At 35.9% G+C, this 17,754-nt stretch overlaps 1 long non-coding RNA gene across 1 annotated transcript; it reads left to right on the top strand.

Moving 5' to 3' along the window:
- The first annotated feature begins 4,183 nt into the window (after positions 1-4,183).
- Positions 4,184-16,506, top strand: LOC150047379 (uncharacterized). Its single transcript, XR_016539392.1, has 3 exons — positions 4,184-4,346; positions 15,477-15,613; positions 16,279-16,506. It is a non-coding gene; the product is annotated as an uncharacterized LOC150047379 (long non-coding RNA).
- Positions 16,507-17,754: the final 1,248 nt, after the last annotated feature.

Genomic DNA, 17,754 nt, shown 5'->3' with positions numbered 1-17,754 from the left:
GGAGTCTTCATTTTTCCTGTTACGCCAAATTCAAGCTACAGACATAAAGACTGTTAGGAACTTGATCAGAATATGTGAAAGCGATTTACCTTTGGTGAGTTAATGCCCAGACCCTGATATCCTATCTCATAGCTTTTGGAATCCATAAAGAAACATTTATTTCCTAAGGCATGTAAAATTTGCCTAGGTATATATTTTTGATAACTTTGGAGACCTCGTCATCACAAAGCAGAATTTTATTTTATTTTGCAAATTGAGAGGAAAATGGATGTGATTTCTTCAGAGTGCTGTTCCTTGGGATCTGTTTCTGAGTTGCTACTGCTTTCCATGCTAGTTGAACATACTATCAGACACAGCCAGATCTAATTCTTTTATAACAATTAAATTTTTGTCAAAATTGACTATCTCCTTGTAAATGGATTCATGCATAGCTAAGACATAGTCTAGATCCATCTTCTTTCTTTTCTTCTTTAAAAAATAAGTATTTTTAGGTACCTTCTCTAAGTGCCCATGAGAAAAACTTTTGATAATATTTTCATTGTGTTACAAATTTAATTATTCTTGTTTTTGCCTTCAAATATAAAACCTTTCTGTAACACAGTGAGACATTGTACAGCTGTGCAATGCACAGACATAGTTTTATTCTAAAACAATGCTGCATTTGTGATCAGTATTTTCTATGAGTTAAAATTTGTTTGTGTCTGTCTTTCTGTCTCATTGTCTCTCTGCTTCTGTCTCTCTTTTACACACACACACACACACACACACACACACACACACACACAAACACACACAACACTGATCTTTGTACCAGTCTAAAATTATGACTTCACATATTAAAATGCCATAAAAACCTTAATTGCAAAGGCATTAATGGAAGACAGTATAATCCTGGGAAACTGTCCACTGAATAATGCCTCTCCAGAGAGATTTGCTGACTACACAACTGCTTCAGTAAATGAAAGCAGAGCCATTGTTCATTTTTTTTCCTTTTGTCTTAGAACTTCTTGCATTCTCACTCTTCTTACCCTGACATATCTCTCAGGTGAGTGACAAGTGTATCCCTGGGCTAATAAAATGTGTGAGCATTCTCATCACAGTGGTGGTTTTGCTGATGCACTGTCATTTCTTTCACATGCTATGTTGCCATGAAGTCTAACCAGATTTTATGAGAGGGCTCACTGAAGTGAAACTCAAGCCAATGAATCGTTTAATTTGAACTAATGAAAACTAGATATAAAAGGCTTTAAGTGACTGTTTTGGAGCTCTAATTATCAAGTGGATGTAAATTCTAAGCACTTCAAAATAAAGGAGAGGATTGTAATAAGGAAATTGGGATGGCATTGGGATAATTGGGTTGAGTAAATAGTCATGGAAGAAACGCCATCCTGTGTGGAGCTGTGGCACAAGTGGTAAAGTATCTGCCCTGTGCAAAATAGGTAAAGAAGAATAATTTGATCATCAGTTCAAACCCCAGTACAGGCAAAACCAATAAACATGAAGAAGTCACTGAAATAAGGAGGAGGAAATGGCTTCTCCCTGATAGAGATGCACTTTGAAAGACAAGCAGGAGGCCATAATGTTGTTTCCTTTGCCATGGTTTAAAATTAAATCATAACCATGATTACAAAGTTTACTTTATTCAAAGACATTCATGAGAATGGTGATAATAGTTTAAAATTAGGGAAAAAAATCTAACCAAACATTGACAAACTTATGTTTGTTTATGATACTGATGTGATAAATACATATAGATTTGCTAGGTGCTGAACGACTATTATTACAGTGATTAAAATACACATAGACAGAAGAAAACTACAGATAGAGCAGAAATTGTTCTTGTAGGTTAAAAATAATGTTTAAGCTGGGTGTGATGGAGCAGGCCTCATTTTCAGTACTTAAGAAGCTCAGATAGGAAGATTATGAGCTAGAGAATGCCTTTGACTTTAAAGTAAGATTCTGTTTCACAAATTGACAGAAAAACCTAAAGTTTCCAGGTGACTAATGTCTATATTAACTGCTACAGAAAGAGACTAATAGATATTAAAGCCAAGGGGTACAGTATTTTTAGTAAGCAAGTTAATTGGCAGAATAGCAAATATCACGCAGTAATAACAATGCTAAATATAAAGAAAACATTGTAACTTTACTGAAGAGCAGAATTTAAAGTAAGCATTCAAAGATAGCATAATTATAGATAATTCTTCTTATAATTCCATTTGTATTGAATGTGTCACGTGTAATATTTTGGGCAAATATTTTTAACTGGTTTTAGCCATGAGGAAATAAGCACAGAAATACAGAACCTAGAGATTTGTAAAAGAGTCCTGGGCTTGGCAAACAGTATTACTTCAAAAAAAACCAAAACACTCAAAGTATCAATTTGGAAGGCACCATCCTAATTTCAAAGAAACTACAGAAAGAGAATTGGCAAAGATTGATTTGGGAATAGGACAAAAGGGAAGAAAAGAAATTACAAACTACTCGCTTGAGGAAAAATTGAAATGCACACATGTTCCTTGACTTATTATTGGGTAAGTCCATGGCTTATACCCAAACAATGCCATCATAAATTGAAATTATTATAAACAAAACTATCATTTTAATATGCCTAACCTTCTATATACCAATGTTCAGCAAAGACTATGTTCAGAATAATTACCCTACAATTGAGCATGTAAAACCAGGCCTGTGTTTTGTTTGTTCATCTGCTTTGATTTTGAGACAGAGTCGTGAGATAGGCTTGACTTTGAGCATGTGATCTTCCTGCTTCTTTCTCCTGAGGGAAGAATCATTGTATAAGTGTTTAGTATCTCCCATATACAGAACTGGGCATTTTGTAGATAAGATAGCAGGAAGAAACATAAAAAATAATACCCCAAATCACTGGCAACACAGTAAGCTGTAGAGAATCAAATATTTCCTTTCGTGAGCCTCTGGATGATGAGAGTTAGTTGTTTGTTTCTGCTGCATGGTAGAATGACAGAATATAATACCATCTTTTGCTAGACTGCCTGAAATTCAAACTGTGGCTTCTACAATGATCCATACAAAGTCCCTAAATAGAAGCATCATATGTCAGAGAGCATGTGTGCTTTGCATAGTACTGTATTATTAATTACATCTTAGTGTATAACATAAATAGCCATCTCATTCTTAGAATTATGTTCAGTGAAGGAGGAATTAAATACCTCAATATTTGTAACTTGTTATGAAATAGGTTCACATGAAATAATAGAAGAGATAAAACAAGTGTGACAGATTTATTTTGGTGAATAACACATGTGTTCATTGCATTAATCTTTTAACTTTTCTGTAGATTTAATATATGAAATAAAAGTCTCAGGAACTTGACTTGCTTTATGAGACTCATGTTATTTCAGTTATGCTGAAGACGTACACTCTCACATGAATAAGTTAGATTTCCTTTGAATCAGAATTATTAAACAATACATGTGGGTATGTGTGTGCATGTGCATGTGTATGTGTGTGTGTGTGTGAATATACTGAGTATATTAACTCAGTAGAATAGTCTTAGACTTCTGAGAGAACTAGGTAACTACGATTTTCCATTCTAAACCGTGAACCAGAAAAAAATATAGAGCACCAAGCAATGAGCTAAAAATATTAATATGTATAAAAACATTGATCTTTTTGATCTTTTTGAACAATTTTAGTGATGGGAGGGGCTGAGGAACTTCCTGAACACAAGTGGTTATAATTACTAAAAAAATTATTTCAGTGCATGACAGAACACACATATAAGCTTCTCATCAGTCGCTAATCTGGCCATTATAGTAATGTAAGTTTATTTACGAGCTCTGTGCTAGCTGCAGATGAAGGTGAAAGTGTTGACCCTATTATTAGCAGTATCTTAGACTGGGACTTTTGAACATAGGAGCCAGGTATTGTAGCTCACACCTGTAATTCCAGCCACTTAAAAGTCACAGATCAGGAGTTCAACAGTTCAAAACTGGCTGGAGCTAAAATTGGGAGAGCTACCTGAAAAATATGCTGGCGCACAAAGTTCTTCAAGTTTGCCTAGTCCTGAGTTCAAGATAAAGGAATGACACAAAAGCTACAGAGATAAATAATTAAAATGAGGTCACAGTAGAATAGAGTGTGACCAGTGTGCTTCCAAAAGGATGGTCACAGGAAAACAGACACACAAGGGAATGAATGCCAGGTGAGGCTGAAGACAACATTGGAGTGAGTGACACTGCTAGAAAGGAAGGGATGGTGAGTCCTGTTGCCAGAGCAACAGGATTATGAATCCCACCCAGGCTTTGGAGAGAGCATCATCAGACTGTAACCTTGATGTGAGACAGAAAACTCAGAACTGTGAGGTACTCGATTCCTGTTGCCTTCTGCTATTGAGTTGGTGGTAGGAAGCTGGCATAGCTCTACCATTTGAAATTGTGATTCCCGAGTCTCCCCATCCAATTACCTTGCTATGTAAATTTTTTTCTTAGCACTTCACATCATCTGTTTTATCATTTTATATTTGCCTCTTTTGTATATTTTGTTTACTGTTCCTCAATCTCAATGGTGTGAAGCTAAAGCATTTTCTTCTGTTTGTTTTCTGTTTTCTTCATTATCCTCTCAGCTTTGAAACAGAGTTCCCGTTGAAGTGCAGGTCCTCAAAACATATTTGTAGACTGCAGGAATGAAGACAGGAATGGATGAGGGAATGAGTCCAGTAATTGGTTTGATCTCCAGGGGGAAGAATAGAGGATGTTTCAACATGACTTCTAGTGTTTTGGAAAATTGCTTCACTTACTGTATAAAGCCCTGAGAGTGGGAGAAAGTGTTCTTCCTTATGAAATACTACTCAGCAATTAAATGGAAGTTTTTGAAGAGTTTCAAAGATGTGACGAATACATGCTGTTATAGAAAAAAAAGGATAGTTTAGAAAATAGTTCCTAAAAGACAATCTTAACTCCAAAATTGATACTTTTAATAAATAATAGACTCAAGGGAGCCTATTTAATTTTTGCCAATGTGGTTTAAGATTATAGAAATATGAGTGATGATTTGCACTTATTTTGCAATCGTGTAAAGAAGGTATTCTGAAATAAGGAAAACATCTTTCACTTATGGCCATCTTATAGATTACTATTTTAGGAAGCTTTTGTAAGTATTTAGACTATACTAAAATATTTAAGGGACTCAAATGTTCATGTTTTCCCTATAGTTATCTCTCACACTCTTTCATTTATACTAATTTATTTATGATATAGTATGATAATTTGAGTATATATTTTAATATATAATTTTATAAAATTGCAAATAATCATATGCACCTAGTGTATATGTAATTTTACATAAACTCATTATAAAATGACTTTCATAACTAAGCTAATGAATACATTTCCTTGAACCAAAGAGATACATTTCCTTGTGTGGTGAGAATACATATGATTTCCTCTTTTAGCTAATTGCAGTTATGCAGTGTAAAGTTTAACAGAAACCCTTGGAAATAGATACTTTTATTACTGCCTTCTCCCAGGTGAGGTAACTGGGACATAAGGATTTTGAGAAGGGCAAAACGTGAATTTGAATGGGAGAAGTATGGTGCCTGTGCATGTGTGATTATACACCAGGCTGTATTACCCTTGTAAATTTCCTCTGTAAATGTGTGGTCAAACCTTGCTGCATCAACACCATCAAGCCTTAAGTAGGTAAAGTCAATCACGACAAACATATTCATCTAAACCTATGCTTCCCCACCAAGGCAAATGAGTTAGATGGACTGAGTATCTACTCTTCTGACTGACATAGAGCAGGACCTAGAGCAAACTGCATTGCTTCTATGACTTTAGGAGTAATGGAACAGATTTGATTTGGGAGCTTTTATTTCATGGCCTACTTATTTACCTTTCATGTGTTTTTAAATTACCTTTAAGTAGTTGTACAAATGAGTTGCTATTTAACAAAGCAACGTATGAATATCACACATCTTGATCAATGTCATCCTATCCCTCCTCTACCTATCCTTTCTCTCACTCTAGAATATACATTGAATTCTTGTTCTCATTCTTTCCCTCTCCTTCTCAGCTTACTGGCTTATCTTTTGGTTATTTAGGCTTCCACGATGATAGAATTTTCCTATTAACAGATGTGATTTTTCTCTTTACTATGAAAACTTACAAATAGACACATAGAAAATTCTCTCGGTACCATCCAGAATTTTGAGGAGCCCATTTCTGTCATTGAGAGACAATTGATAAGAGTGAGGTGACATTATTTGGGCTTTGAGCTATAGCAAGCACCACTTGGGCTGATATAGAAGTACTCTCTGGAGGAAAATTTGCTATTTTACCTGTGTTAAGTGCTTAGTGCTTTTCAAAGATCCACTGCATTATTGTCATACACTTAATCACTCTCTCCATATGGCATAGTTGGAGAGATGCCTTTTATACTTTTAACTTAAAAATGTCTTATTTCTTTATGCAGTGACCAGGATTTTTATTGTTGTTGCTGTTTTCTGAACTTTCTGTGTTCTGTTTTAGTGTTCTACATTCATGTTTGAAGTCCTGCTTAAATATTATAGAATTGACACTATGAAACATAATCAAGTATATGAATATATTTGTATGAATAAACACAGTTGTATTTATTTTAGCATATGCATTCCACCTGTACCTATCATTTTATTTCCATCCTTTCTGTAAGCTGGAGTCTATAAGCTAACTCTCCTTTGTTGAGAATTGCATGAGCTAGTCTGAATATGCTCTTAGCAATTCTGGATAATTTTGGGGAAAAGAATAGCTATAGCTACTTTCTTCAATTTATTTTATCAAAAAATGCTTACCTTTCAAGGAAAAAAATGACAGTGGAAAATTACCAAGTGACTGAAATTTCAGTTTTATATTATTATGGCAATTCATAGTAAGCACTCTGAAATACACCAGAGAAAACTTGTATATAGAGCTAGCAAAGTCAAATTAGCACTGAGAATTCGTTTACACGGAACAAAGATCTCTAAGGGCTTCTTGTGATTTGTTTGATCTGTTCTGAACACAAACTCCATGTTCCTCCCTTACCCAAACACATTTCAACAGTGAAAACACTGAAGAGTTCCCTTTCCTAGTGGCAAAGGAAAACTATCAATCACATGAAGTCTTTCTGATTCAGACCATTAGTCTCTTTCACCATTTTTATGATGACAATTGTCCTTTCCTGAGATCCTTACTTTCGATGTTTCTCTACATTAAATCATTTACCACACAGGCAATGATAAAGCAACCATATTATTTTATGCCTTTAAACTTCTGCTCCCTTCATTATTTATATAAAATTCCTTCGTACACTAGATAGGGTCCCGCATGTTCCAGCTTCAGTCTTCCTTTCAGTTATCTTTTGGCTTCCTGGCCCCTTCCCCCTTTCCCCACAGCTTTCCATGTACTCCAAATTGTATCAGCTCCCTAGCACACAATGATGTCTTCTTTTCTCTTTAATTTCTTCTTCCCTACTTTCCTTCCTTTCCTTCTCTCTTATTTCCTCTTTTCTTTCTTCCTTCCCTCCCATCTTTCCTCCTTCTCTCAAGTGTTAGCTATCCGTCCTTCTTTCCTTCTTGCTTTAGTTATTCTTTTATTGTTCCCTTTCTTCCATCTATGTGAAACACTATTATCTCTACCAGTAATGGTTCTTGCCCTCAATCCTTATCGAACTAAATTGATACTTAATGTAAAGTTGCCTAAATGATGTTTGAGCTAAAAAAAAAAGTCTATCAAGTAGGATATTTCCAAAATACTAGTATCATTCCTACCCATGTAAGTTTATACTTTTAAAGCACTTATCAATCTATAGCTTATTGTTGGTTTCTACAGTTATTTCAAGCTTAGTTGAACTCTTACAGAGCAAAGATTCAAATTTTTTAAAATTTATGATCATTTTTCTTACTTAGTATCTGTAATATATTTTAGAGAAAAATAAGCATTAATAAGACTGGTCCTTTTAAATTTATGATCTTTCGGAAGTAATCCTAAACTTAAAAGTCTAGTTATTGAAGAAGTCAGAAAATAATATAAGAAATACGAATAGGTCATATATTAAGAATCCTAGAAAAAAGATCCCTATAGTGAACACACACAAACACACACACACACGTAAAATGAAATTGAAATAAATGCAACAAACCTACTGGGTTTACAGGTACTGGTTCACAGCTCTATTATAGAGCTAAGTTTAACTAGCTTATTGAAGTTCTGCATCATGTAGTGAAGATAACCATTTATTTTAAAAAATTTTGTTCTGTTTAATTTTCATTGTTCAGCAGTGCTTAGAAGCAACCCCCAAAACTTGTTCGTAAGCAAGTTTTCTATCAATGGATTATACTCCAACTCTTACCCATTCGTTCTAGTGTAGGTATTCACATGAATTTTTGTTTTTCTGTGTGTGTTTGTTTTCATTTGTTGTTATAGGGAAAAGTTTGGTAAGATTTCATAGATACGGTCAACCAAAGACAAGGTTTTTTTTTTTTTTTTCCTTTTACCAAATGCAATTTTAACTAGCAGGAGCTTTTCTTCTCCTTTGCAATATTGAGAGTTTTGAGAGAAGATATGCCATTAATCTTGCTCTATCTGGTGTGTAGTCCAGATCCTGGGGTTTATAAGATGCTCCAAGGAAGTTTTTGTTTGTTTATTTTTGGTTGTGGGGCTTGAACTCTGGGCCTGGGCACTGTCCCTGAACTCTTCAGCTCAAACCTATTGCCCTACGCCTGGGCCTGGGCATTGTCCTGACCTCTTCAGCTCAAGGCTACCACCTTACCACTTGAGCCACAGCGCCACGCCAGTTTCTAGTGGTTAATTGGAGATGAGTCCCACAGTCTTGAGTGCCCGGGCTGGCTTTTAATTGCAATCTTCAGATCTCAGCCTCCTGAGTAGCTGCGATTACAAGCGTGAGCCACTGGCTTCAAGTTAGTGTTTTTGAATAAGCAAATGTCCAAAGTTTGACTGAAATAGTGCGGTAATTTACATTATATGCACAAATCTTCATTTCATTAGGACAAAGCTAACAGTATACACTTAGATATTTGCTATTTTGGGTGTGACTTAAATGATTAAGCACAGAAGAGAGCATCAGAATTAGCACCTTATATGCCTTCAGACACCTGAAATACCTTTTAACAGAATCATCTTTCTAACTTACATGTGTTCACTTGAAAAGATAAATAATAAATCACTATTATTATATCCAATTTCTACTGAAGATCCACCAACATAAAATTACATGGAAATATATTTGGATCAAGCTAAAAATATTAAGATTCTCCAGAAAAAGGATTCCCCTAATGCATTCATGATTAGGGATGCTAATAACAATTAGTCATGTACAGTCATCTCTGTTATTGGCACGTGGTGATAGGTGATAAGTGGTATTTATCAGTAACCTCTCCTACTGCCCACTCTGATTTCCTTTTACCTTCATGAATCACATCAGCTCATTCAACACATTTATTTAAATATGGACTAAGTTTTTATTCTGAAAGCTCATTAGTACTATTTGGGTCATTAGTGGCTTTAATTTGATAAGGATGTTTTAGTTTTCCATTGGAGTTAATCACAGGGTAGGTCATATAGCAAGCATTATTGTAAATCATATACTTTATGCTTGACACACTCTTTCTTATCCACTACAAAGGAGGGGTCTGATGGCCTTCTGCAAGTCAGGATCAGTCACTGCAGATGGCATAGCCACCTCATCTTGACTTGTTGATTTAGAGGCAGAACGAATCCAATCAGAGTAGTTTGTCTGTTTGGTGGGATCTTGTAGTTGTCCCTGAGAGATAGGTTTTTTTTTCCTTTAAAACTAAGGCTGCTGGACCATCAGGGCAAGTATTTGGGGAATAAGAAACAGAAGTTTGAGCTGGTTGAGGTGACTCATGCCTGTAATCCTAGCTACTCAGAAGGCTGAGATCTGAGGATCACAATTCAAAGCCTGCCCAGGGTACAAAAGGACCTGAGACTCTTATCTCCAATTAACCTCTAGAAAATGGGAAGTGGGGCTTGGCGCAAGAGTAAGGAGGTAGGTATCCTTGAGCTGAAGAGCTCAGGGACAGAACCCAGGCCGAGTTCGAGCCCCATGACCCATCAAAAAAAAAAAAAAGAAACAGAAGTTTGTTTGATATTTAAAAGGTCGTGGTGAGTGATGTCATCCTCATTTTCACTCCTTGATTCTTGGACACATAAATCGTGACAGTGGGAGCAACGGTTCTTACAATATACGCAATCCTATTCAGAGCATATAACAGCTATCCGGAGAAACTTGTCCCAGCTCATCAGGGCTTAGGCTGTTTGGCTGTTACTATGATTGCTTCTTTTTATTTTCTGTTGTTTGGCAGGATGGAGTATGATTTTGGCTTCACGAACCCAGCCTTGCAGTTGCTAAGCAAGCACTCTTGTCCTTGAGCAGTATCCACTGCCGCCTTCTTCAGCTTTCATGGTTTTTTAAGTAGACTCTTCGGGTTTTGCCTGGACTGGACTGGGATGACAATCCTTCTACATCATGAATAACTAGAATTATAGATGTCTACTGCCGTTCTTGCCTGTGTGACTGAATTTTCAGAATGCCATTCTATTGTTCTAGCAAGACAATGGCTTCAGAGTGCTTAGGAACAGGTTCATGGCAATAACAAAACACTTCAGACTGAATGGCTTATAAACAGCAGACATCTACTTCTCACATTTATAGAGACTGAGAAGTCAAAGCTCAAGGCAACAAACCTTTTTTTCCCCTCTGGATGAAGCAATGTTGTGTTAGATACCAAGGTATGGGAGATGGTATTTAAGTCCAGGGATGGAGTTCTGCTCAATACGTTGGATAAAAGATGGAAAATCGTACCTAATGTCTTTTCCAGTGGAAACAATACATAGCTCTGGTTCTGGTAGAAGAGACCAAGAGACCATATATGTATATGTATATGTATATATATATATGCTGTCTTCTATATATATACACACATGTGTGTTTATATGCATATATACATGTATGCATATATACATACACATATACATGTGTGCATATATATATGCAGATGAGATTTAGTATACCGTGTTGGCGTACTTGGTTTAATGGAAGCCAAACATTCTTGTGTTCTTTTATCTGTAATCTATAAACCCAGAAAAGTCAGAGGTATAGTTTGAAGGCCTAATGTCACAGGGCCAATGGCATAGATTCCATTCTGTCTGAAGGCCTGACAGAATGGAACTCTAAAGACAGGAAAGATTGATGTTCCAGCTCAAGCAGTCAGGAGAGAGTGGGCAAATTCACCCCTCTCCCTTTTTATTCTATTCAGACAATAAATGGATTGGATGATACCCATACACCGGGGAGGACCATCTGTTTTATTCAGAACTCTAATTCAAATGCTAATCTCCTCTGGTTAACAACCTCACAGAAACATCCAGAAATAATGTTTAATCAGATCTCTAGCATCTCGTGACTCAGTCAAACACACAAATAAAACTAATCATCACTGCACTCTCCAAGCAATGCAGTCTTTTTTATGAGCGTTTGACTCTTGGGTTGATCATTTCAATTGTGTTCTAGTGAACATTATGCCATGGGAAAGAATTTTGCTGAATTGATGGAGTATTTCACTACATTCCCATCAGATTTAAAAATAAAAGGCCATGTATTACATCCTTTCATCATATAACCCATAGATTATACATCATGTTAATCCATCTATCTACAAAACGGGAGTTCTATGAATGTACCATCTGCTATTTCTTCAAACACATGATTTATTAGTTGAATTATAGGAGGAATTACGTTTCCCACATCCCAAAGTACCATATTGAAGCACAAACACCCAGTACCTCAGAATGAAACCTTGTTTGGAAAGAGTGTCTTCACAAAGGTAATCTGGTCAAAGTGAGGTTTTAAGGCTGAGCCCTATCCAATATGGCTGGTGTTTTTTCTAAAAAAAAAAAAAATGGGTGTATACATAGATATGCAATGGGGAAAATGTCATATGAATGTGAAAGCAGAGATCAGAATGATGTATTTACAAAGTAAGAAACATCAAAGATTTCTACCAAATTAACAGAAACGAAGAGAGAATCTGGGAATGTTCTAAATTACAGTCTTCAAAAGTATGCAGTCTGGGCCCTGTCTTGTTCTTAGACCTCAACCTTCCTGAACTATGAGATAATACATATTTTGTGGAAGTCACAAAATATGTATACATATTTTGTGATATTTTTAAACAGTTGCCATCCCTTCTCTGTCTTTCCTTGTGATACCTTTTTACCACTTAAGATATTCTTTGCTAGACATTTAGACAGCAGATTCCAGCATGATGCTCTTCTAACTTTCCAAATCCCAGAAACATGATCCAAGTAAATTTATGCTTTTCCCAAATTACCTAGTCTCAAGTGTTTATAGTATCAGGTATCAAGGTTATCAGAGCATCAGAAAACACACATGTATCTAGTGTACCGCTTAAAGTAGACAGTAATCTCTAAAGTCAGATGATGTGCATTATAACTGTGACTCTAATGTTTACTTCCAAGCAAATTATTTAATCAGTCTTGTATTTAGTTTTTTTCTCCTTACAATAGAATGTTGAGCAATATGTACTTCAAAAGAAGTGAGTAAACCTTGCACAGAGACACACAGGTTGCATGTGGAAGATAGAATGTGCCTATAAATCTGTAAGTAAACATACTGGAGGGGATGCACAGGTTATAAATGAATTAACAATTCATTACTCCAGGAATAGCTGAACCAATCTAATTATTTAAAAATACTAAGTCAAAAGCAACAAAATAAATACCAGGAAGTAGATACTTGCAAAAGAGTAGAGTGGGATCAAGAGGAGAGAGGAAGAAGAATGAAATGGGGGAGGGAGGAGAATGCAGGCAAGAATTCATCATACATATCACAGAATTGAGGAAAATAAGGGAATGGGTCAAAATGGGACAAAGATGTTTAAAAATGTTGATACAGATCAAGATGCAACGTACATATAAACTGCTTCGTTAAATGGCAAACAAAAAACAATATACCACTTGAAAGTTAAGAATAGGAAGGCAGAAATGGTTTAGGAGGGGTGGGTAAGAATGTTGACAGAAGGCATAAAAGAAATGCAAATCAAAACAACTTTAAGATTCTACCTCACTCCAGTTAGAATGGCCAGGATCAAGAAAACTAATAACAACAGATGCTGGAGGGGATGTGGCCAGGAGGGATCACTACTACACTGTTGGTGGGAGTGCAAACTTGTTCAACCACTATGGAAAGCAGTATGGCAGTGCCTCAAAAGACTAAACATAGAGCTCCCCTATGACCCAGCAATTCCACTACTTGGCATTTACCCAATCATCCAGAAACAAGGACATACTAAATCCACTAGTACAACAATGTTTATTGCAGCACTATTTACCATAGCAAAGATATGGAACCAACCCAGATGTCCCTCAGTTGATGAGTGGATCAACAAGATGTGGTATTTATACACAATGGAATTCTATGCTGCTGTCAGAAAGAACGACATCGCCCCATTTGTAAGGAAATGGAAAGACTTATAAAAAAATCCTATTAAGTGAAGTAAGCCAGACTCAAAGGAACATAGGCTCAATGGTTTCCTTCATTTGTCATAATCAGTAGAAACCTTGGGCTCTCCTAGCAGAGATTTACAATAGAACAAAATTTAGAGACATTAGGCCAAATAGTACAACACTAAATGTAAGGACCTTCTGGATAAGTAAAGAAAAACCATATAATGAGTGACCGTTGTCCTTAATGTACTGTTATCTCTCATCTCTTTTGCCATCCTTGGTTATCTCATATTGTTACAATATTTCATCTTGTTATCTGATATATTTTATATGTGCTTAATTGGTTATTTGAAATTGGATAGGGAAGGGGGGAAATCAAGATAAGCGGAGGGAGGGTGGGAGGGAAATGGGGACCATGTCATGAGAAAGGGTATCAATGTTTGTGAAGTTATGCACATTCTATCTGGTAAATATAATGTAACCCTTCTATTAATCACAATAAAAAATTATTTAAAAAAAGAATGTTGACAGAAGGGATACTAAACATATGCCCTGTGTTCATAAACTGCTTTGTTGAGTAGCAACTCGTTTGTACAACTACTTAAAGATAATAAAACTATTCCAAATTAATAAACAAATATTGATTTATTATGCAAAAGGATATGGGATGATAAAATAAATTAGTAAGTACTTTGTCAGGGTCCTTCGTCCCCGGTCCCTTTAGACTAGTAGGAGGGATGGAGAAAAACATGTCCCTACCAGGACGAGCCTGGAGAGGAGAGGGCCCACTGTCCTCCCGTACTCAGCCTTCCTTCCCCGGAGCACGAACAGAGATGCCACGCAGCGTCATCAAGGCAGGAAAATCTCTCCAAAAATCCCCCTTCCTGAGGAAGTGCCTCCAGCTAATATACCCTCACTCTAGGTCCCAGCAGAGAGTGATAAACAATAACACATTTGTAACGAATGGTAATCAAGTCTTGCGCCCTGCCTCTTGCGCCTTGCCTTGTCTCAGCAGAAAGTTATTAGACATGGTGTTACTCACCCCCAACAGTACTTGATTTCATGCACTCAATAAACATGTTATCATCATTAGACTAGTTACTGTAAGACTGTTTTAACTAGTTTGTGAAAACAGAAAATAGTTTAAAATGACTGTTTCTTGGGTTTCAGGTATACTAATGTATTTTGAACACATCTACAAATGTAATATGATCTTAATACTGAATATTAATTTCTAATTTGGTTAGAGGTTTGACAGTCTATATCTAATTCTCAGAACCATTGAGAAAATGAAAGACTGATTTCTTTTGTAGCATAGCTAAAACAATTCACAGTGGCTTAAGGCACTCTCCTATTACTCTACAATTAAAATGGCCAGAACTGACGTGCTCTTATTACCCAGTCATCTTGGCTTCCTCTGAATGTGCCAGTTAGTTCAAGGTTTCTATGACTCATGTAAGCTCAGTGCCATTAAACTATTTTATAGGAGCCTCATTGCATGAAGGCTGACAGGAGATTCTTTTCATAATTTGAAAACTGGCAGCTCAGGGTATGTTTAAATGGAAGATGTTTGCTTTTATAGACAATATAAATATTGTTTCACCATGGAAATAATGATAGGAAGCAACATGATTGGAAAATAAATGCATATATACATATTTCAATATACACTATTGTTAGAATATTTTGTTTTTGCCTCTGTGAAAATAATACAGCTTTTTCTCAGAGCTGTAATTCATTTCTTGGGGAGTTAATGACTATAGACACCCTGCAGTGCGAGAGCTGCCCAGTAATGTCCCACACATGGCACCAAAAGATGCCACTTGTTTCTTTATAATTGTAATTCTGAGCTGTAGAGCTTTGAAATCACTGTGAGTTAGAGACCACACCAAGTCATATAAGCTGTCTTTTAAAAACCCTGTCTGATGATGCAAAACAAGCCATGTTATTTTCATTACTGTTTTACAGAAGAACACTGTGACTGCAGCTAACTTCCCTCAGTACTTACAGTTCATAATGGTGGAACACAATCAGGTCTACATTACCAAACTCCACATTCTTGGCCAATAGCCTATGCTGCCTTTGCTCTGTCTTAACTTGATGTGGTATGTATGTATGTATGTATGTACGTATGTATGTATGTATGTATGAACCTATGTTTCTATCTATCTATCTACTTAATATTTAGTCATGCAATAGAAACTTAAAAACTATGTCTTGGGGTAGATACTGATTTGTAAATCTTCCTGATAAAAATCAATCCTGATTTGTTCTGAATCCTAGCTACTGGAAATTCAATTACTTAGTATACAATAGCTAAGATATGGGACTAACCCAGATGTCCCTCAGTATATGAATGAATCAAGAAAAGGTGGTATATATGCACAATGAAATGCCAAGCTTCCATCAGAAAGAATGATTCTATCTCATTTGTAAAAAAAAAAAAAGAGGAAAAATTGGAAAAATCATTTAAGTGAAATAAACCAGAATCAAAAAAGAAAAGGTTTCCCTCAACTGTAACAGGATGTAACAGGATATGTCTAGAATTGCCCAAGCAGAGGATCATATTGATTATGAACACAAGATCATGTAAGATGATACTATGCAAAATGAACCCCAAGGTATGGAAACAAGAGGTCTTTCTTTGTGGTTGGTGTTTTTAATGCACTATGTGAAACTTTTTTTTCTCTTTTTCTCTCCTCCCCCACCCCCTTGTCAATGTATTTGATTTTGGTTCCCTGTGCATTGTATAAACGTTTATCTCATTTAGGAAAGGGAAGAAAAACAACAAAAGGGAGAGACAAAAGACAAAGTATGAGCCAATGCAACAATGACACTCTCAGGATACTATATTGGAAAGGAAATTTACAACTTGGCATGAGGAGGCGCCACTGGGAGGGAGGAAAAGTGACAAAAAAAAAAATGAAGGAGGGGATGACAATGCCCAAGAAGAAATGCACTCATTTCCTTACACATGTAACCGTAACTCCTCTGTATGTCACCTTGGCAATAAAATTAAATTTAAGAAAAAGATTACAATAGTTTTATTTATCCATTTCTATGTCTAAGGCTTCTGTCTAATAGCATTTTTCAAACTTGGAAAAATGATTTACATCTTTTAGGATGTTAGAATGTAATCTATTATAATTTCTATGCAGACTGCACTAATTTTCTCCACATGCTGAACTAAAGGCATGAAAGAGGCAGGAGGAGCTCAAATCAAAGCGTCATCTGACTGGAAAAGCTAGTGGCAAGCAAAAATTCAGTTCCAGTAAATAACTCGCTGATCCATCAGCTTTTTCCTTTGATGTTTTGATTTAAAGAAAGAACAGCAAAAAAGATTCAAAAGAGGAAAAGAAATACTTACTTCAACAAGAGCACAACTAAATTTTAGTTAGATAATTTCTTAAAACAATCCTCACCAAAGCAAACTTTAGGTTGGTGAAGAGAGTTAAGGAACAAGACTATTTCTCCGTGCCTGAATGAGAAAAGAATCTATTTTAAAAGTAGGCTAATATCAAAGGCGATGTTCCCTGATTCACTCATGACACCAATCTTATCAAGTGCTGTGATCATTGGCCAGCCCAGAGCAAACTCATTTGACATTTCCCTCAGAAATGCAGAGTGATATTTGGAATTATTTAGAAATAACTTCATTTAGAAATCAAGGATCTGTCCTGACTATGTGAAGAATGTTAATCCCACTGATGGAAGAAATTTACTTACTAACATGATACATCTAAGTAAAATTCAGTAGGCTGAAAATATATGAACACTTGGGGCAAGGAAAAACTGATAACCCCCCGAGGACTTGGGAAGCATCAAGAAAATAATAAAGCAAAGCAAAGCTACTTATAGATATTTCTTGTTAATCATATTTCTTACTGAGTGCCAACATTATCACTATGAAGGTGGCTTTGATGAAGTAATAACTTTATTGTTAAAACAATATAAGGAATTTTCCACAAAAATAAAGGTAGAGTTCTATGCACAAAAATAAAAAAAAAACAGAAGAGGGGTGTAGAGAAATAATTAAGAGCGCAACTATTTCCTGAAGATCTTGAGTCACTCTGCATTAAAAAATCACTTGGAATGTTTGTTTAAAATGCCTCATCCCAAGTGAATCACAACCAGGAGGTGGCAAGAATTTGCATTTTTAATAGCATGCTCAGGCTGTTTTTTATAAACATGAAGATTTCAGAATGAATGCTGTAAGAGATGATCATACAGAGAGTCAAGAAGCAGA

The sequence above is a fragment of the Megascapheus bottae genome, chromosome 23 (genome assembly GCF_031878675.1).
Source record: "Megascapheus bottae isolate mThoBot1 chromosome 23, mThoBot2.hap1, whole genome shotgun sequence".
Classification (NCBI taxonomy): domain Eukaryota; kingdom Metazoa; phylum Chordata; class Mammalia; order Rodentia; family Geomyidae; genus Megascapheus; species Megascapheus bottae.
This window is presented reverse-complemented; position numbering and strand designations above follow the sequence as displayed.